The sequence below is a fragment of the Scyliorhinus torazame genome, chromosome 9 (assembly GCF_047496885.1).
Source record: "Scyliorhinus torazame isolate Kashiwa2021f chromosome 9, sScyTor2.1, whole genome shotgun sequence".
Lineage (NCBI taxonomy): Eukaryota > Metazoa > Chordata > Chondrichthyes > Carcharhiniformes > Scyliorhinidae > Scyliorhinus > Scyliorhinus torazame.
The window spans coordinates 182,025,531-182,047,732 of record NC_092715.1 but is presented as its reverse complement, the minus strand read 5'-3'; the positions used below and the strand labels follow the sequence as shown (position 1 = coordinate 182,047,732).

At 45.2% G+C, this 22,202-nt stretch overlaps 1 long non-coding RNA gene across 1 annotated transcript in view; it reads right to left on the bottom strand.

Annotated features, from left to right (window-relative positions):
• Window positions 1–3,091: 3,091 nt before the first annotated feature.
• The window catches only part of LOC140430048 (uncharacterized), a 121,251-nt gene continuing 102,140 nt past the window's right edge, over window positions 3,092–22,202 (bottom strand). The window contains exons 4-5 of the long non-coding RNA XR_011949298.1: window positions 5,000–5,122; window positions 3,092–3,885 (exon numbers count right to left, since the gene is read on the bottom strand). This is a non-coding gene — a long non-coding RNA (uncharacterized lncRNA). The remainder of the gene's footprint in view (window positions 3,886–4,999; window positions 5,123–22,202) is intronic.

Genomic DNA, 22,202 nt, shown 5'->3' with positions numbered 1-22,202 from the left:
CCTGTGGCCATGCTGACCACACATCCCACAGTACCTGGGTCTGCCTCATTTGGATGGGGGAGAGGTCCATCCCGGTCATTATGGTCTGAGGACGCTGGTTTGAATTCCGGCAGGTTCCTGCCCAGGGCCGAGGACCTGAGTTGCCTGGTTGAGGGGGTGCTACTCTTTGGCGCGGGGTGCAACTTAAAACGAGGACCTCCATTCCCTGTAATTCTTGCATGCCTTGTTCTGCGCTTTCCTGTGATAAGGCGATTTCTACGGCTTGCTTGATGTCCAGCTGGGTTTCAGCGAGTAACCACCGCTGGGTTGCTGCGTTATGGACACTGCAAACCAATCTGTCCCACAATATCTTGGAGAGAGCGCCGCCATGTTCGCAGAACTCTCCGAGTTTCCAGAGGCGCACCAAAAATTCCGTTCTGGATTCCCCAGGGTCTGTTTAGCCATATTGAAACGGTAACGCTGGACTATGACCGATGGCTTAGGATTGAAAGTGACAAGGTGAAGGAATCTTGTAATTTATAGGATCTTAACCTGTCGAACTACACCAAGTTTGGGGGAAGCTTAGTTGATGAATCAAGTCCTGGCGCAATACGACAAGTTGTAAGATTTGTACTATTTGTAGACTGTGTTAAGTTGTTCGACTCCTTGTATTATTCGACTGTGTATAGTTGAAGGAATTTATATCATCTCTGCTATTCGGTTATCAGTAGCACTTTGCGAATACTGGAACTCAGCAGAAATTTGCAGTATAAACTCCTCAGGTGCCAAAAAGAATTGTTTTATTTGTAGTTGCTTGATTACAATTTGAAAGTCATTTAAAAGGCAATTCGTAGACAATTCGAAGCTTTCAGAGAATTACAGACATTATCTTTCTTTGCTTAGGCAGACAGCTCGAAAGTAACTTTTAAAAGGTCAAAGTCTGGCAATGAAACATGAAGAGAGAGAGAAAGCTAATCTTCAGCTAAACTCAAACTCAAAGTCAAAAGTGGACTAACATCACTGACACAGACTGTTAGGCTGACAGAACCCCCAAAGACAATTACCTAAAAACTAAACACTAAAACCAAAAAACAACTGGAGACTAGAATCAAAGGCAAAAACTGACTAAACTAACAGAAAGACAACACAAAGACATCTCCTCAACACACACCCCCAAAGACAATACACCTAAAAACTAAACTAAAATGGCGGGCAGAAACTTTTCAGTTATACACTTTCATATCTGTCTTAAGTCGTCTAATTACACCCCAATATAATCCTAATTGGTTTGTGTTAGACTCAAACACATTTGATTTGATGGCAAGCCGTCCATCTTCAATGTGCAACATTAGCTTTTTTTGACCTAGCTGTTATCTGCATTGTGAACAATGGTGCCTTCATGTTGCTATGTATTCAATCCCTTGGCCTTGACAATTAGCACAAGCAGTGTCAAATTATCTTGCAACTGTGCTGTTTTAATGTCACACTGACTCTGAAAATATGCATTTGCCAGAACAACGGACCTCAGTAAAAGTGAATTATGCTGTATAAATGGGTATTTAACTCAACATTTATGCTTAAACAGCTATCTTTTACCTATACTAGTTGTATTCGAAATACCTGGCTTCTACAGTCGGCCCTTTGATAAATCGAAAAATTGAGATATATCAGGAAAGATTAAAATACATCATTAATGCGATAGGATAGGTAAAAGCGCAAAGAATCATTGCAGTTTTAAACAATAAAATGGAATTAACATTGCAACAGGCATTTCAAAATAATTATTATAATTAATAAATTAATCAAATTTGATCACATTGGTAATTAATAATAACTTCATGTAAAATTATTATACAATAAAAGTTGAACATATGATCTAGTAATAAATGGTAAAATGATTATCAAAATGGACATCCTCTGGATTATGCACAAAAGCTTGTTGAAAGGGTTAATTTTCTTACAGAGACAAAAAGAGGCGTATAGCTTGGAATGATGCCATTCGCATCTTTAAACTTTTTTTTTGTCACTCAAATGGACTGGGAGTAAAAGTTGGATTGCTGCCAAATTCCCGTTATCAAATTTCTTTGAACAACCTGTTCTTTTGGCTTTTAATCAAAGATTGTTGTTTTTTTTTTTAAACCAGCTTCCACATTGTTTGAAGTTTTAATTTCCGGGCTAATTTTAAACATTTATTTTAAAATATCAAATACAATAACTTATTAAATATATAACTGAACCAATCTTGTGCTTTATCTTGATTTTCTGTAGATGAATTTGTCGATTCTGTTAAAGGAAACACAGCTAACAAGATATGTTAATTTCTTTAAATTAATAAAGCAACGTTCAGAATAATGACAGTTTTCTTAAGTTGACAGTTCTTGGCAACTTTTTAGCGATACATTGAGGTTTCTTTAGCTGCTTTGATGGCAGCCATTCTCTTCTGAGTAAGTTCCCTTTCTCGTTTGGAAATTTTCTGTCCCAAGTAAACATCTTTCTGGGCAGTTTGTGCTTTGTGAAAGCTAGCTTTGTGACTGTTAGTACTGAGGTGGTTCAAGAACACCCGTAAGTCTTTGTCATGATCATCTTTATTGATGGAGGTTATCAGAACATCATCTTCATATTGGATAATGGTGGAAGGCCGAACAGGCAGTTGCCTGAGATGATTCTGTAAAGCCATGTGGTAAACAGTTGGGCTATTATGATACTGTTGTTGATTAACTGTAAAAGCAAACCATGGTTGTAGTTGCTTAGCCAGTGTTGCTGACCAGAAGCCATACTGGGTGTGTCTTGTTGGTACGTGTTACATGGTTGACCACGAGGTGGAGATGTATTGTAGTGAACATTGTCTACTTCATTATCAACTCTTGAATCTATCCGTTGTTTTTGATAGCATTTTGCCATCCAGTGTCCTACTCTACCACAGGAAAGACATTGTGGTATTTTCTTACGTGATTTTAACGGAGCAAGGGTACATGTTTGTTCTAGCGCTGGTGGTGAAATTGTAGTTACTGTTGATATTCCTGCAGGTGCTGCAACAGCCGCCGCTGGGGCAGCAGGTAACATGGGCTGGATTTGAACATTTAACTGAACATTTAACTGCTGGAGTTCAGAGGTTTTATTTTGCAAATCTGTTCTAATTTCATCATAATGCTCAAGTTTGGATTTTGCATCTTGCAAATCTTCAAGAACTGCACTTAGTTGGTCTTTAGTGGACTGAAGCTGATGATCACTTTTATTTTTAACAATGATCTCTTGCTGACTGTGTATCTGTCCCGTAATTACCAGGGACCATTTTACATGTTCTGCACCGTGTAATCGTGTGCATTTTCCCCATGCTCTCTTGATATTATTGAAGGACCACTGTCCTCTGGGGATATCATACTTTGATTCAATTTTTTTTGAGGTTTCACATAGGTTAAAATGTCTACGAGTGAAAGATCTACAATCCCCCAACATATCTTCAACAGAAACATCTGGTATTCCAGCACCCCCCTTGGATGTAGTGGGGAGTAATTTTCTGTCTGCTAAAGGCTCTGAATCTACACTTTGATTTGGATCAGCCATAACTTTTCTTGATCGCTGACTGCCGTTTTATTTTAGTTACTGCAGTGACTAATCTTCCAGTCACGTCTGATAGTCTGAACGACTGGCACTTGATTTATTTAACACAGTCTATAAAAAATGTTCTTTTCAAGGGTCGAAGTACTGATTGATGCGGCTTTAAGACTTTTAATGGGTGAAAAGGATATTTCTTACCCCAGACTAGCCGTGGGTTCCGGCTGTCTTCTGGGCCTCCTCCGATTATCTCCGAAGCTTCCCGAAGGTTCCCGACCTCCTCCGATTATCTTCGAAGCTTTCCGTCGTCACCTGGGCCTCCGAAGGTCGTTCAGTACTCCCCCCTCCTGCCTGATTCGCCAAAATGAAGGAATCTTGTAATTTATAGGATCTTAACCTGTCGAACTACACCAAGTTTGGGGGAAGCTTAGTTGATGAATCAAGTCCTGGCGCAATACGACAAGTTGTAAGATTTGTACTATTTGTAGACTGTGTTAAGTTGTTCGACTCCTTGTATTATTCGACTGTGTATAGTTGAAGGAATTTATATCATCTCTGCTATTCGGTTATCAGTAGCACTTTGCGAATACTGGAACTCAGCAGAAATTTGCAGTATAAACTCCTCAGGTGCCAAAAAGAATTGTTTTATTTGTAGTTGCTTGATTACAATTTGAAAGTCATTTAAAAGGCAATTCGTAGACAATTCGAAGCTTTCAGAGAATTACAGACATTATCTTTCTTTGCTTAGGCAGACAGCTCGAAAGTAACTTTTAAAAGGTCAAAGTCTGGCAATGAAACATGAAGAGAGAGAGAAAGCTAATCTTCAGCTAAACTCAAACTCAAAGTCAAAAGTGGACTAACATCACTGACACCGACTGTTAGGCTGACAGAACCCCCAAAGACAATTACCTAAAAACTAAACACTAAAACCAAAAAACAACTGGAGACTAGAATCAAAGGCAAAAACTGACTAAACTAACAGAAAGACAACACAAAGACATCTCCTCAACACACACCCCCAAAGACAATACACCTAAAAACTAAACTAAAATGGCGGGCAGAAACTTTTCAGTTATACACTTTCATATCTGTCTTAAGTCGTCTAATTACACCCCAATATAATCCTAATTGGTTTGGGATAGACTCAAACACATTTGATTTGATGGCAAGCCGTCCATCTTCAATGTGCAACATTAGCTTTTTTTGACCTAGCTGTTATCTGCATTGTGAACAATGGTGCCTTCATGTTGCTGTGTATTCAATCCCTTGGCCTTGACAATTAGCACAAGCAGTGTCAAATTATCTTGCAACTGTGCTGTTTTAATGTCACACTGACTCTGAAAATATGCATTTGCCAGAACAACGGACCTCAGTAAAAGTGAATTATGCTGTATAAATGGGTATTTAACTCAACATTTATGCTTAAACAGCTATCTTTTACCTATACTAGTTGTATTCGAAATACCTGGCTTCTACACAAGGTTCACGAATGGCTTCGAGCTGAGGCGGCGGAGTATGTCAAATTGGGCGCATCACAGGCTGTTAAAAGTATCACGGTCTGGCGTTGATCCCCGACAATGGTGTTGGCCTGAAAAATAAATCGCATTCACTCAACATACTGCAACCAGTCTACAGTACTTACATCAACTTCTAGTTTCTCAAAATGCAGCATTTATGCAGCAGGCGAAATGAGCTTCAGAGGTCTTTAGAAAGATAGCTAAGCACTGCAAATATGGCGCTGTCTGAAACTCCATTTGATCCTCATCGCCAGTGTTGGGTTTGATTAGGCGAGCAAACAGGAGGATAAGGAAACAACAGGTTTATTGACATAGAACAAAGACTCTACGTACACTGGTCCCAGAAGCGACTACCTGCACCCAACCTACACTTAGGCCAGTGTTTTTATGTCCTGCTTTGCTCTCCCCCTGATGAAGGAGCTCTGCCCTCAGCGAGTAACATCATACTCCACGAGACTAACGGGGTGCCTAATTGGCCCGGCCCTGTGGATCACATGTAGGTTGCAACATGCACGAAGGCCCCTTTTACATTTCTGAGGCAAAAACCCTGGCCAACAGAGGCTGTCTGCAAGGGCAAAATGACCCTGGAACCTCTGGTAAACTTATTAATGGATGAAACATTTACCATGTCAGGAATCCAGACCAGGAATATACATTCTTTGCCCAAACCAAGGGGATGAAGTCGGAGTTGTGTCATATGACTCTTTCGCCAAGCTGCTTATACTTGTAATATTACCTTGTGAAGCTAAAGAGGGCAGTCTACCATCTTCCATCAACCAAACAACAGCAGAACTAGATTTAAATTGCTGGCCCTCATATACACTATTCCTACTGGAACATCTGGACGTCTGCAGCACTACCTACTACAAGTTTCCTCTATCTATACATGCTCTTCCCATCGTGAAGTCAGCGCTACTGGAAAAGTGGATTACCTGCGCCAGCCTCAGCCTGCTCACCTCTCTGAAGGAATGTACCACAGGACTATTGATTCTCGACTCATGTGAAACAATAATTCTTATTTTGGCTGTGGTCTGTGCCCGAGACCTTTTGCTGTCCCTTATCTCTCTTTCATTGTTTGAATGTACTGGAGGGCGATGGGGTTATTAATGGAGGACCGGATCACTCCAAATCCGAGGGGTTGGGGAAAACACTTGTAAAGGTGAAAATCAAAAATGATAAAAGCACCTTTCTGCTTGATGGGTGATGAGGGGAGAAATCAGGGTTGTTTTAAATGAAAGCCCCTCCTGTCCATAACACTCTTGATCCTGATCGATTTAACTATCCCCCCCCAACCTTATTTCACAGAATCACAGAATGGTTACGGTGCAGAAAGAGGCCATTCAGCTTATCGTATTTTCATTGGCTCTCCAAAACCATGATGACTTGGTGCCATTCTCCTAACTTTTCCCTGTACCCTTGCACATAATGCCCTTTTGAATGCCTCGATTGAACCCACCTTCACCACACTTCCAGGCAGTGCATTCCAAATCCGAACCATTCATAGAATTCCTACAGTGCAGAAGGAGATACATCAGGTTTGCACCGACCCTCCTAAAGAGCACTCCACCTAGACTCACTCTCTCACCCTATCTCCATAACCCACCTAACCTCTGGACACTAAGGGACAATTTAACATGGCCAATCCACCTAACATGCACATTTTTGGACTGTCGGAGGAAACCAGAGCACCCAGAGGAAACCCACGCTGACACGGGGGGAATGTGCAAACTCCACACAGACAGTCACCTGAGGTCAGAATTGAACCCGGGTCCCTCACGCTGTGAGACAGCAGTGCCACTGTGCCACCCCACGTGAAAAAGTGTCAAAAGGTTTCTCCCTATATACTCTGTCCATCCCCTCATGATTTTGAACACTTCTATGAAATCTCTTAGCCTTCTTCCCTCCAAGGAGAACTGACCCAATCTCTCCAATCTATCCTCATGACTGAAGTTTCTCATCCTTGGAACCACTCTTGTTTGGGTTGTTGTAAAAGGTATTGGGGCACTATTTCAAAGAAGGGAAGGGGAGTTATTCACTGTGTCTTGACCAATTATTTACGTCTCAATCAACATCACAAAGATCTGGTCGTTATTACATTACTGTATGTGGGACTTTACTGAGCACAAATTGGCTGCCAAATATCCTAGGTAATAGAGGAACATATTTCATTTGCATTAATATTCTTTACATTCATGTATATTATATTCTTACAAACTTTTAGGAGTGCAATTAGGAAATTCTTCTACATGGAAAGGGTGGTAGAAGTTTGGAACTCTCTTCCACAAATGACAATTGGTGCTAAAGAAAGAAAAGATACGAGCATTTATACAGTGCTTTCATGATCACCGGAAGTTTCAAAGTGTTTTACAGCCAATGAAATACATTACTATTGTAATGTAGGAAATTTGGCAGCCAAATTGTGCCCAATAATCTCCAACAAACAATGGCCAGACCATCTGTTTTTCTGATGTTGATTGAGAGATAAATATTGGCCAGGACACCGGGGCGAGCGCACCATTCTTTCTTTGAAATGGTGCCATAGGAGCTTTTACATCCATCTGAACAGGCAGATGACGCCTGAGTTTAATGTCTGAATTGAAAGATAGCCCCTCTGACAGCCCTGCACCAGAATTCCAGCCATGATTTTGGTTCTGCTAGGCCAATTGTTAATCATTTATCACGGCGCTGAGGACTTGGGTACTCTAAATTTATTTTTAAAATCAGTTCGTAGTGCATAGTACATAGAACATACAGTGCAGAAGGAGGCCATTCGGCCCATCGAGTCTGCACTGACCCACTTAAGCCCTCACTTCCACCCTATCCTCGTAACCCAATAACCCCCCCTAACCCTTTTGGTCACTAAGGGCAATTTATCATGGCCAATCCACCTAACCTGCACGTCTTTGGACTGTGGGAGGAGCACCCGGAGGGAACCCACGCAGACACGGGGAGAACGTGCAGACTCCGCACAGACAGTGACCCAGCGGGGAATCGAACCTCGGATCCTGGCGCTGTGAAGCCACAGTGCTATCCACTTGTGCCACCGTGCTGCCCTGTCTGAAATTGATAGATTATTATATAAGTTACAGTGCAGAAGGAGGCCATTCGGCCCATCGAGTCTACACCGGCCCCCAGAAAGAGCACCCTACCCAAGGTCAACACCTCCACCCTATCCCCATAACCCAGTAACCCCACCCAATACTAAGGGCAATTTTGGACACTAAGGGCAATTTATCATGACTAATCCACCTAACCTGCACTTCTTTGGACTGTGGGAGGAAACTGGAGCACCCGGAGGAAACCCACGCACACACAGGGAGGATGTGCAGACTCCGCACAGACAGTGACCCAAGCCAGAATCGAACCTGGGACCCTGGAGCTATGAAGCAATTGTGCTATCCACAATGCTACCGTGCTGCCCACTACATAGATTTTTGTTAATCAAAGGTATGAAGGAATGTGGAGAAATGGTGTAAATGTGGACTTAGGTCATATACATGAACAGTAGCATAATTCAATAGCAGATACATGGTTGAGGAACTAAATAACCCACTCCTGTTCCTTTGGCCAAAAGTTTACACTCCCCTTCTGGCAGGTTTTTAGGCGGTGGGGGAGAGCTTAAATTTGAAGAGACGGAATTCCCCCTGAGTTCCCATCCGCCCTGACCACACAGCGATTTGCAGTTGAGGTGGTCAAGGCCTTGAACTGGAAGCCAGCCCTGTCTCAATTGGGGCCCTTAAGTAGCCAATTATTAGACGCTTAAGGGATGTTTCCAACCCAGCCTCAATTTTTAGGCTGGCTGGTGGAATGAACTTATGTGGAAGAAAATGAAAATCAACCGACTTAGATCTCGGGGGCAAGTGGGGAAGGGGGGAGGGGGTGTTGGTGGGGAAGGGGGGGGGGTGTTGGTGGGGAAGGGGGGGATCTTGGTGGGGAAGGGGGGGCATTGGTGGGGCAGGGGGGGGCGCCTTCATCAGGAGCTCCCTTCTGAAATTGGGCAACCCCCGCCCTCTTAAAGTCCAGTACCCTTTCCTACCACCCCACCTCAATCGCTCCCTTCATGCCCCCCCATCCCCAGGACCTCCCTACCCTCCCCAACTGGCACCCCCTGAGTTTATTTGGGCCTCCAGTGCCCAGAATAAGTCTCAGGCATCCTCCTCTTCTTCTGCCTGACATCGCCCGAGAGAGTGGGGGGGAAATCCCACTTGCAACCACTCATCCAAGCATGAAATGGCTGCAGGGCAGCGGGAGTCGATGGGAATGTGTTCCCCGCTGGCTCTTCGGACGGCGGGAAGCGAGACACTGCGATCCGAAAAATACAGGTCTATGATCCGAGTTCCAGTGATAGCTCATGGAGTGATGTAAGTGACTCAGTGACTCATCTAGAATTTTATGCAGGTCTGCAAGGACTCAATGCTGTATTTGACAGCAGCCCAAATCATTAAATGTGCAATAACAGCAATGCTTGGTAAATCAAAGAGGAGTGCAGTGTTTGAAGTTCAAACATCAGCTCAAGTCTTTTTTTAATTTGAAAGCTTGAAGGTTTGCTCTCCTTTATCCCAAGGACAGACTTATGGTTGGATAAGCGGAGCCTGTTTCGTGAGCTGAGATGAAGATATGGGTGACAAGGGGCCATTTTCTTTCTTTTCCTTCTTTTGTCCTTTTAACTTGTCTGAATTCTGGCTTCCCTATCTCAGGAAATATGTAAGGGAGCCGGGCAAGATGTGACTCCCTCATTATAATGACAACACAGAGCTGAATGATCAATAACTTGCTGAAGGTCCATGGTAGGATTCCACAGGAAAGGCCTGTTGCCATAGTAACAGCTTGGCTTTGTGAGGAATGTATAGCGGTGTCTCACCTGTTGAAAAGGTCACTGGCTGGCACTGTCTAATTTTTTAATGCAGCTTCTTTAGCTGCTTTGTAGCTCCCTCACACATCTCCAAACAGCCAGCTGCATTTCAGCCAAGCGGAAAAAATTAAACGTAAAAGAAAACAAATCTTTGTAATTCTTTTGTAGCTTCTTCCGTTTCCTCTTCCTTCTCCTCAAAACATTGGGTTGGAATGTTTCTCATTGGGAAACCCCTATTGCCTATCCAATGCTGTCTTTTCTGTTAATCTGTCTAAATGTGACAAAAAAATGAGGATGCTCATAGCTCCTCCAAAGAAACAAACAACTAAAATGTAGACAAAGTAAGCCAAATCTTCCGCTCTTGAAAACAAAATGATGCCAATGCAGTTTTAATTTTGGAGCAATTAGGGGAAATTGTGTGAAAGCTGGCCACACCCACCTGTTAAAATGTGGGTCTGGACAGGCACTAAGTGAACATTGGAACTTTTCTAAGACACACATTTAGGGGCAGTTTTTTTTAGTGTTGAGGCAGTCGTCCTCAAGGTCCCATTTTATTATTTTTTTCAGCTCAAAAACCTCTGAAAATGGGCTGAGAATGGTGGAAGGCCCACCCCATGGCTTTTAGCCATGGATTTGGCTGTTTGATACTATTCTGCCAATGCTACCCAGTGTAATCCTGAAATTATGATTGATGAAGTTCTTTCATTTAATATAGTACCAAATTTCTGAAAATCAAATTGAAGGGCCTCAAATCTATTCTCGCCATTATAAATTATTCCTACTGTCATGTGAGAGTACCTTTAAGAAATGGATGTTTAAGCAATGTACCTTTAAGAAATGGAGCTGATCATGTTACTGAAGTGATGTCAGAGGTTGGGGGGAGCTGAGCTCACGTCTGCTATTGGTTTCAGTTTGAGGAGAGAGCTGGGAGTGTCTGTGTGTTTTGCTGAGAGCTGCAGGAAGAAAACACAGAGCTTGCTGAGAGCTGCAGGAAGAAACAGAGCTGGTCTGTTGATGTCTAAAAATCCAAAGACTATAAATATATTGAATGTAACCTCATGTCTGTTTTTGAAGGTTGAAGTCTTTTGGATGTTTAAAGGAACAGTTCGAAGGATTATTTAGTGTTGTAGTCTTTTGGGGTTATCTCTGAAGTAATGGGTGTTAAGATATTCAATGTTTGTTTTTTAAAGGTTAAATTGAGTTCATAGAATAAACATTGTTTTGTTTTAAAAACCATTTGTCCATAATTGCTGTATCACACCTGGAGAGTACGCCGTGTGCTTCCCACACCACAATCTATTAAAAGTTGTGGGTCGGTTGAACTCCATGAAACACTTTGGGGTTCTGTAAACCCAGACCCATAACAATTGGGGGCTCGAGGGGGATAAAAGTCTATCTATTGGATTGGCTTAGTGAACTTAAAGACAGTGAGGGGTGAGCATATTGTGGTTGCTTTACAGGTGTGCTATTTTAGTTTAACTGGAGAGTGTGTTGTGGACAATGGCTCTTTCAGAGGCTCAGAAGTTCTTGGGGGTGGAGGCGGTCACACGCAGTACCTTACGGACAGAGACTAAAAGCAGACTGTTAGATTTGGCAAAAACATTGCAGTTAACATTACCTGACAAAATGCGAAAAGTTGAGGTAATTATGGTGGTGGCTAAGCATTTAAAGTTGCCTGAGATACAGTCTGACTCATTAGAAATGGCAAAGATCCAGTTGCAGATTAAGCAACTTGAACATGAGAAAGAATTAAAGCAGCTTGAATATGAAAGAGAGAGAGTGGAAAAAGAAAGAGAGAGAGGAAAAAGAAAGAGAGAGAGAGGAAAAAGAAAAGGAGAGAGAAGAAAGGAGAAAAGAAAGATTAGCCCTAGCAGAACAAAAAGAAAAAGGAAGGGAGATCCAGATCAGGGAAAAAGATAAAGAGAGAGAGTTTGAACTTCAGAAAATGGCCATGAAACATGACAGTCAGTTAAAATTGGCAGATGTGAAGGGAAACGTACAGTTGGATGATAGTGATGAGGATAGTGAGAAAGAGTGTCATAGTCGAAGGCTTGGTGGGAATCTATTTAAATATGTCCAAGCATTGCCAAGGTTTGACGAGAAGGAAGTGGTAGCTTTTTTCATTTCATTTGAGAAGGTATCCCATTCTGGGATTTTCCTGTTCAGTTATAATATCAGCTGGATCATAACACTCATTATGACTCCATGATTTCTCTCTCTCCTCCTATAATTGCCCCAGAAGGTTATTTACTTCTGCCTCCCCATCACTGGCCTTCTTTTTTAGTTCTGCCTTTTTCAACTCCAGTTGCCTTAATCTTTCCACCTGATTCTGGAATTGAGTCATAAGCCATATGACATCCATTAATTATGGCTTTGTGAAAGAGTTCACCGCCCACTCCGGAGTAGTAGGATCTGGTTAATACAGGGTTAATGTGTCACTCTATATAGTACCAGTTACACAGTAATGTATGAAGGCACATGGCCGAGAGCCAGTGTAGTCAAGATGCGTAAGGACTTAGGATGGAGTCAGCTCCATACCTGTACCCCCTACTCTATATATGTACATAGTTTTGAGTTGTTCATAAAGACTTGTTAATGTACTCAAGACTCTGTAGCCTATTTCATGGTGTCTGAAGCAGGATTCTTCATATTGCACCAACTTCCCTACTGTGTTTTCACTCCCAGTTATTTTTGTTCTAAGGTTCTAAAGCCTTGATTTTCCCTGTTCCATACTGGCTGAGCAAATCCTCCATGGTCTTACCCTCAGATCTCCCTTTTCCTCTTTTGTCAATTGACTCAATCTTCTGGCTGGCTCACCAATTTGTAATGTTGGAGAGATTGAGAAATATAACCAACACAATTTTGCCACAAATCCAACAGCTTTATTGCCAAAAACTTCAACTTGAAAACAATACCGAGCGATTTAAAATATATGGGTTTTTTTTAACAAACATCTTATTAAGGCATTTATGGTTTTATAACAACAAAAGATAGAAATGTAAACATAATTCAGTGTGTAACGCCCCCCCCAAACCAACAACCATACCCCGCCAACATAGCTTATACAAAGAATTCCCAAGTCCCTCCATCTCCTCTCGCTGATCCCGCCTAAACTGAACTGAACTTACTTCCCTTGCCCCCTTATTCCATAACCCCTCCCCCCTTATTGTATCTGCTAGCAGTTTAGTTTTCCCCGAAGAAGTCGATAAACGGCTGCCACCTCCAGACGAACCCTAACATTGACCCTCTCAAGGCAAACTTAATTTTCTCAAGCCTGAGAAACCCGGCCATGTCACTAACCCATGCCCCCGATTTTGGGGGCTCCGAGTACCTCAGCGCTAATAAGATCCGTCTCCGGGCTACCAAGGAAGCAAAGGCCAAAACGTCAGCATCTCTCGCCCCCTGGACTCCCGGGTCTTCCAACACTCCAAAAATCGCCACCTCTGGACTCTTTGCCACCCTTGACTTTAATACCATGGACATGACATTGGCAAATCCCTGCCAATTCCCCTAAGCTTCGGACATGCCCAGACTATGTGTACATGATTTGCGGACCCTTCCGCAACCACCTGTCCTCCACCCCAAAGAACCTGCTCATCCGGGCCACCGCCACATATGCCTGGTGAACAACTTTGAAGTGTATCAGGCTGAGCCTGACTCATGGTGAGATGTGTTGACTCTGCTCAGAGCATCTTCCCACAGACCTGCCATTGAGCTCCTTACCCAACTCATCTTCCCACTTGCGCTTCACCTCTCCTATCTGGGTTCCCTCCCACTCCATTAGTTCTTTATAAATCTTTGAGAACGTCCCCCCCACCCCCCCCCCACCCGTTTTTGAAACTACCTTGTCCTGTATCCCGTGTGGCGGTAGAAGCGGAAAGGTCGAAACCTGCCTTCACACAAAGTTCCTCACCTGCAGGTAGCGAAACCCATTCCTTCCCGGCAGTTCAAACTCCTCCTCCAAATCCTCCAAACAAGGAAAGCTCCCATCAATAAACAGATCCTCAATACCTGCTCTCTGCCGCCTCTGAAACCCCCATCCAACCTCCCCGGGACAAACCGGTGACTGCCACAAATTGGAGCCCACACCGACGCTCCCTTCACTCCCATATGCTTCCGCTACTGCCCCCAAACTCTCAGAGCTGCCACCACCACAGGGCTCGTACAGTACCGAGCCAGCGAGAATGGCAGAGGGGCCGTCACCAGTTCTCCTAAACTTGCACACCTACATGATGCCAACCCCTCCCCCACTATCCACTTCCTGATCATGGCTATATTTGCCGCCCAGTAGTAATTCCTAAAGTTCGCAGAGCCAACCCTTCCCCCCTTGGCTCGGCTCAAACAGCACCTTCCTTACTCACGGGGTTTTACCCGTCCACACATTCACACAATCCCAGAGATCACCGCATTAACCTGCTTCAAAAAGGCCTTTGGTATAAAAATAGGGAAACACTGGAAAACAAACAAAAATATCAGGAGAACCGTCATCTTTACAGTCTGTGCCCTTCCCGCCAGTGACAACGGGAGCATGTCCGACTTCCGAAAGTCCTCCTTCATTTGTTCAACTAACCTGACCACATTTTATTCATGAACTACTCCCATCCCCGTGCCACCTGAATTCCCAAGTATCAGAAACTCCCACCACTTTAAATGGCAACTCCCCCGCCTCCTCTCCTGCCCCCTCGTCTGGATCACAAAAACCTCACTTTTTCCCATATTCAATTTATAACCCGAGAACCGGCCAAATTCCCCTAAAATCCGCATATTCTCTCCCATCCCCCCTAGCGGGTCAGAAATATACAGGAGTAGGTAGTCCACATTTAACGAGATCCAGAAAACCTCTTATAAAATTCCACTGTGTAACCGTCCATTCCCAGGGTCTTGCCCGACTGCATGACCTCCAATCCCCCTGCTACTTCTACAATCCTGATCAGGGCTCCCAACCCCTCCACCAACCCTTCCTCCACCTTCGGAAACTTCAAACCCTCCAAGAATTGCCTCAACTCCTCCACCCCAGCTGGCTCCAACTCATACAGCCGACAGTAAAATTCCTTGAACACCCCGTTCACCCCCGCTGGGTCCAAAATTGTGTTCCCCCCTCTATCCTTCACTCTTCCTATCTCCCTGGCTGCCTCCTTGTTCCTGAGCTGGTGTGCTAGCATCCTACTGGCCTTTTCCCCATACTCATATACCGCCCCTCTCGCCTTCCTCCACTGCCCCACCACCTTTCCTGTGGATATCAGACCAAACTCCATCTGCAGCTTCTGCCGCTCCTTCAACAACCCTGCCTCGGGGCTTCAAAGTATCTTCTATCCACCTGAAGGATCTTACTAACCAGCCTATCCATCTCTGCACACTCCACCTTCTCCCTATGACCCTGTACCGAAATCAGCTCCCCCTCCAAATACTACCTTCAGTGCCTCCAATACCATTCCTGCCGAAACCTCCCCTGTGTCATTTATCTCCAAATAATTCTGGATGGCCTCCCTCACCCGCCCGTACACCAACTCATCCGCTAACAGTCCTACATCCAATCTCCATTGCGGGCGCTGACCCCCCTCCTTGCTCACCCGTAAATCTACCCAGTGTGGGGCATGGCCCGACACACCAATCACCGAATATTCGGCATCCACCACCCCAGCCCCCAAAGCCCTGTTCAAAACGAAAAAATCAATCCGGGAGTACACTTTGTGTACATCATAATAATATAATAATAATTTTTTAATGTAACAAGTATGAAGTTACTGTGTGGCCTTGATCTGCATGGGAGAAAAAAGAAAACTCCTTCGCTCTTGGTCAATTGCACCTCCACGGATCTATCCCTCCCATCTGTTCCATAAACCCCTTTAGTTCCTTCGCCGCAGCTGGCACCCTCCCTGTCCTTGAACTCGACCGATCCAACCTCGGATCTATAACTGTGTTAAAGTCCCCCCTGCCGCGAGCAGCCTATGTGAGTCCAAGTCCGGGATCCTCCCTAACACCCGCCTGATAAACTCCGCATGATCCCAGTTTGGTGTATAGATATTCACTGATACTACCGGCATCCCCTCCAGTTTTCCCACTCACCATAACGTACCTACCCCCCCCCCAGTCCGCCACTATACTCCCTACCTCAAATCACACCCACTTATTGATCAAGATTGCTACCCCTCCCTAGTTTTAGAGTCTAGCCCCGAATGAAATACCTGCCCAATCCACCCTTTCCTCAGCCTAGTCTGATCCACCACCCTCAGGTGTGTCTCCTGTAGCATTGCCACTTCCGCCTTCAAACTCTTCAAATGCACGAACACGCGAGCCCTCTTGACCGGCCTATTCAGCCCTCTCAAGTTCCATGTGATCAGCCTGGTCGGGGGGGCACTCCGCAACCCCCACTCCCACCACGCCTGCCGATCAACCACCACCCTCCATAGGTCAACCTCCAGCCCGCGTCCCGCGTCTCCCCAGGCCCGCCCTTGGGCGCCCACTGTAATTGACCCCCGATTTGTCTCCTAGCGCCAGTCCCTCCCCTGTCAGCAGATCAAAACCACTCCCCTCCCCCCCATAACAAAATAACAATCCAAACCTCCCTCAACAAACTGATTACCTGCTCGCCACCCCACTGCGCATCTGTGAGCTAGCCCGCCCAGGTAGCCTGGTAACCCCTGCCCATGGTGCCAAGCATCCTTCGCCCCCCCCCTCTGATTTCCCTCCCCCCGCTGGAACATACATCGGCAAAACATCACAATCCCAGACAAACACAGAAGAAAATTCCACCCACCACCCCCCATCGGGCAGCACGGTAGCATTGTGGGTAGCAGAATTGCTTCACAGCTCCAGGGTCTCAGGTTCGATTCCGGCTTGGGTCACTGTCTGTGCGGAGTCTGCACATCCTCCCCGTGTGTGCGTGGGTTTACTCCGGGTGCTCCGGTTTCCTCCCACAGTCCAAAGATGTGCAGGCTAGGTGGATTCGCCATGATAAATTGCCCTTAGTGTCCAAAATTGCCCTTAGTGTTGTGTGGGGTGAATGGGTTATGGGGATAGGGTGGAGTTGTGGAACTTCCAAGGTGTTGCTCTTTCCAAGAGCCGGTGCAGACTCGATGGGTCGAATGGCCTCCTTCTGCACTGTAAATTCTATTAAGAACAAAGTTAACCCACAAACAAAACAAAGCAACGACCCAAAACTTAGTGCAAAACAATACATAAAAAACCCAAAGAGAAAAGAAATTTAGCAGCATAATAAGAACACAACTACTCGCCCCCAAGTTCAATGTCCTCCATCACCTGCCAGTCCTCTGTCCTTAAAGTTCATCGCCTCATCTAGAGATCCGAAGTAAAGTTTCTGGTCCTCATACGTGACCCACAAACAAGCTGGGTACAGCATGCCGAACTTCACCCCCTTCTTAAACAGGGCCAATTTCACCTTCTTGAAACCCGCCCTTCTTTTGGCCAGTTCCGCACCCAAGTGCTGGTAAATACACAGCCTCGTCGCCTTCCCATCGACAGCTCCTCGTCTGCCTGGCCCACCTCAAGATCTGTTCCTTGTCCAGGAACCGGTGCATTCGTTCCACCATCGCCCTCGGTGACTCATTCCTCAGCGGCTTTCTCATCAGCGCTCTGTCCGCCCAGTCCACCACCAAGGGTCGAGCAAATGCACTTTCCCCCAGCAGCTTCTCGAAAATACGCGCCACATATGTCCCTGCGTCCGATCCCTCTCTGCCCTCCGGAAGGCCAACAATCCTCAGGTTCTGGTTGTACAACCTGTTCTCCAAATTCTCCACTTTCTCTTGCAGCCTCCTCTGGTGGTCCTTCATCAGCCCATCTCCACCACCATCGTGGCTAGCTGCTCATCGTGCTCAGCAACCGCCTCTTCCACCTTCTGGATCGCCTGGCCCTGGGCTTCCAAGCTCTGCTGCACACAATCAATCCCCGTCTTAGTCAGATCCAGGTATTCCTTTCTTTGCTGAGCAAAGCTCTCCTGGAGAAAGACCACCAGTTGCTCGTTGAACACTGGGCTGGCGGTTTCGGTCCCTGACCCTCCGTCATACTTTTCTGTGCTGCAGACTCCACTCCCTTCTTCGACCAAAAATCTTTCCTTTTCAGACCACTTCTGGTCCACAAATCCATTCACTAGTGGGGAATCCTTCTCCTCTACTTCACCAGTCTCCTGATTTGTCAATCAAATCCACCGTAAATCGGGGAAAAAGGTCTCAAAGATCCACCACGATCGGGAGCTTCCAAATAAGCGACCACTCACTCCATGGCCACCACCGGAAGTTCTTAAAACATACAGTTAGTTACTCATAATTAGTCAGACTAAGTTGGCTGCAGGACCGATTTGCTCCCCTGAGGACTTCTTCCGTTGATGGTTTTGTACCCATGGTGCCATCACGATGATGATTTTTAAGCCCGATTTTATAATTTGGCTGCAGGGCAACTGCTCTCATGCTCAATCCCTCAGGGTCACACGTTTCACAGCCTCTGACCGTCTTCTGGAATGCAAGGCAACATGTTCTGAGAATTATCAGCTCATTTCCACAGCAAATTTACACAATTCCTAAAATGCATCCTTACATTGTGGGTTCAGGTCCTAGTCCAGAGACTTGAACACAGAAACTAGGCTGGCACTTCAATGTAATGCTGCGGGAGTGCAGCACTTTTGGAGGTGCTGTCTTTCAGGTTGACAGAAAAGAACCCATGACATTATTGAAAGAAGTGCATGGGTGTTCTCCTCCCTGTTTTCTTACAGCCAACATGGCTGGAACTTATTGTCTGGTCATTATCAAGTTGCTATTTTTGAGAGGTTGCTCTCTGAAAACTGGCTGCTGCCTTTCTGACATTACAAATGAGTCTACGCTTGAAGAATCTTGATAGGGTCTGAAGTGCATTGAGATGTCCTGAGGTTGTGGAAGTGATATCCAAGTGCAAGTCGTTAATTTCTTTTTCTATTTTTCAGGTTATCTTGTTAACAGCACTTAAGCTGGACTCTTGAATGGTAGGAGTGCAGAGTCCTTAAATACATGGAAATCGAAACATGACTCATATTTGTTGGACAACTACCCTGACTCACTCTGCATTCGAGTTTTATTAGTGCTTTAGTGACCACTTTCATCAACCATTTCCACCCTGCATCCAATATCAGAAACAATAGTCAGAAATTCACAATTAATTTAGTTCCCCAGTGAAAGGTGTTGCTCGTTTTAGCCTTAGTTTACTTATTCTTATTCTGTCACCTTTGCTCATGAGACCCAGGTATCTTTCTGAAACCACCACGTGGTTCAAGTCCGAGTAATGATTAATAATCCAACACACCGCTTAGTAAGAGTTAAATCAACACTCATTTATTATATACAGCAATTAATACTTATACAATAATTCTACTTCTAAACTACTACCTACCACTAACAGGCCAATACTTAACATTGGAAATGGCCCACCAGGTCAGGGAAATGAATGGCCTTTCGAATGGGTTCTGAGCCTGCGGGATTCAAAAGCTGTAACAGGTTGATAGTCTGGAGTGTCTATCTGGTAGCGATCGTTGGAGTAAAACTTATGTTTTTTTCATCAAGGGTCTCGAAGGGTGCGGAGCGGAGAGGAAGGGTCGATTTGAACTTGGCCCCTATTCTTATAGTCCCCAGGGGCTTCCCAGCTCTCAGGGCGGACCTTGTACCTGGTTCCAAGTGATTGGACTTGGTCCCAATCACTTGGTTCGATATTCTCCAATACTGGAGCGATTCCTTGATCAATGGGTGGTCGTTTACCTTTCTTTGTGTCAGCTCCTGCTGGTGCTGAAAGGTCTGGGTCAGCTTTGTGTTGCTAATTTGTAGCAATTGTTCCTGGGGATGGCTGCTTAGTAAGCAGATTGCTGGGGTGTTGTGATGTTGGTGGCTGCAGGTATCAGTTTGGTCTGGCTTCTCCAGAGGCGAATACACTGTTTTACCTGCAGCTGTCTGTTTGAGTCCTGTTGGCTGATTTTCCCATCAGCCTCTTCCGTTCGCCATTTTAAATCGTGGTTTGGCCATTCTAACCAGGAGTCAGGCATTTTACATGGCTACATGCCCACCTTGTGATCTTAACGCGAAGCGTGAAGGATCTGATCAATTTGTTACTTTCCATTCCCTGACTGGGGGGGACACCTCCTACATGGCCTCTGCACTGACCATAGCTACGCACAAATTTTTTTAACTAACAATTCTAAGGGCGCTATGTCAGACAGGGACATGCATTACAAAATAACAAACTTGGAACCTCTAATTTATCCTTAATATACTAACTACCCTCGCTAAACATTCCATTATTCTATCTTCCCTAATCATACAACAAAAATCACAACATTTCATATAATCTTTCCTGGCTTGGCAGTCAAGCTCAGGATCGCACAATTTTTTTGTTACATGAAAAGTTTTCTACATCTCTTTATTGACAGCAATAAACGCCAGTGAATGCACTTTATTATTTTATTATAGATCACGAGGGTCGGGGGTCTGGTCGTAATCGAATATAGGGGATCTGATCCTATATACCAGGGTTCGAGCGCGGTACGTTCTCCTTCTCCATTTACGTAGGCGCATAGTCTGCACTACACAGCAGAGTATCGCCAACGCTAACAGTGCTTCGATCACGTAGGACAGGGAGTACCAGGTTATGAACCTGGTACACCAGGAAGATGCAGTGTCGCTGGTCACTGGGCTCTGGGTACTGCGGGGCAGTGAAACATTAACGGCTGGGAGGTTTGAAGTCATGGAGCTCGTGTTCACGCGCAACCAAATGTCCAAAAAAAAAATGTTGATCACGATGAAGGAAGTCCTCATGGCTGTCCTCTTTCCTTTTCTTTCTTTGTGTTCTCTTTATTTTCTCCGATCCTGGAGCTTCTGGAGTTCTGTAAAAACAAGCATAGTATCTGTAATTATCTTTGTTTAATATCCGGTATGCTAGTGTGTCTGTCCTTCGGTGCCAATTATTCCCTTATAATTGGTCACTATGTGTGACTCCCTCATTTTTTTTTCAAAAACAAATTTTAGGACACGGCACCCTTCCCAATGACGGACCAGTGCTGATTTACCATCCAAATGTTCCAGGATGTAAATAGCAGATGGCGGGCAACCTAAAGGTTCCCTAAACAAACCAAAAACATTTTGAAATGAAAAATGTCAAATGAGGTGCGTATGGGCCGCGACGGGTAAGATTTGGATGGAGTCCCCAATGCCGTATTGGATGGATGGCTACCAATGCCGTATCTCCCCTACCCGAGCGTGATTGACCAACGGGGGGGTCCCCAGGCAGGGCGGGTCTCACACCGTTTCTCCACTGCCTTAGCAACCGACAAGAACGAGCAAAAATGTAGTCATCGTGGTGGGGCTGCCATAGTGGTTCTATCCCTTGAACCAGAAGAGCAGTTACGATCGGGCGTCTGATAGCCGAACAAGTATCAGCTGAAAAGCTAGTTCCACTGAACAAGCGTGTGGTCTGTTGACCAGGTATCTGCAGATAAGATGGTTCCGCTGAACAAGCGTCCGGCAGCGGTGGGTCTCTGAGGGCAAGTGCTCTGAAGTTTCAGGTGAATGGGCGTGAGGCAGTGAGAAAAAAATTCTCCTGTCGGACAAACAACATTAAACAAACTTACTAACAACATAAAACATTCTGCAGGTTCCATCAGGAAGGACAACACTTTTCCCAAGCGTTTCTTTTAAACATCATGTGGACACCTCAGTTCTCGGTTGCGAACAGGGTCGCAAAGGCGTTGGCGGTTTGGGAGTCAGACCCGAGGTCGTCACCTTCTCCCGGGTGCCAAACACTGGAGTGGATTAGGGCTGAAAGGGCTGCTTGGTGTGAGTTTGGGTTGCTCTCGTCGTTGTGGACGAGTCTGTAGGAGTTGTCGCGGTGCCAATAATTTGTGTCGAGTTGTGTGGGGACAAATTCGGGGGCGTCCGTGTGGTTCGGTGGTCGGTGGTGGGGTTTATTTAGAAATAATAATCACTTGGATCGAAGTCGGAATCGCTGGGTGTGGGCAAACTCCTCCGCTGCTTCCGCCGTTCCAAATTAAAGTCCCTGAGCTTGTAAGTCACCCTCAGCTTCGCTGGATATACAATGCTGCACCGCACCTTGCCAATGTACAGTGCCCTCTTCACCAGGTTGAAGGCAGCCCGCCTCCTCGCCAGCTCCACCGTAAAGTCCTGGTATACACGTATACCAGCTCCAGCCCACTACACCACCCGCTTCTGCTTGGCCCAGCTCAGGACCTTCTCCTTCACACTGTACCTACGGAAGCACAGAATAACTGCCCTTGGCGGCTCACTCGCCTTTGGTACAGGCCTCCATGACCG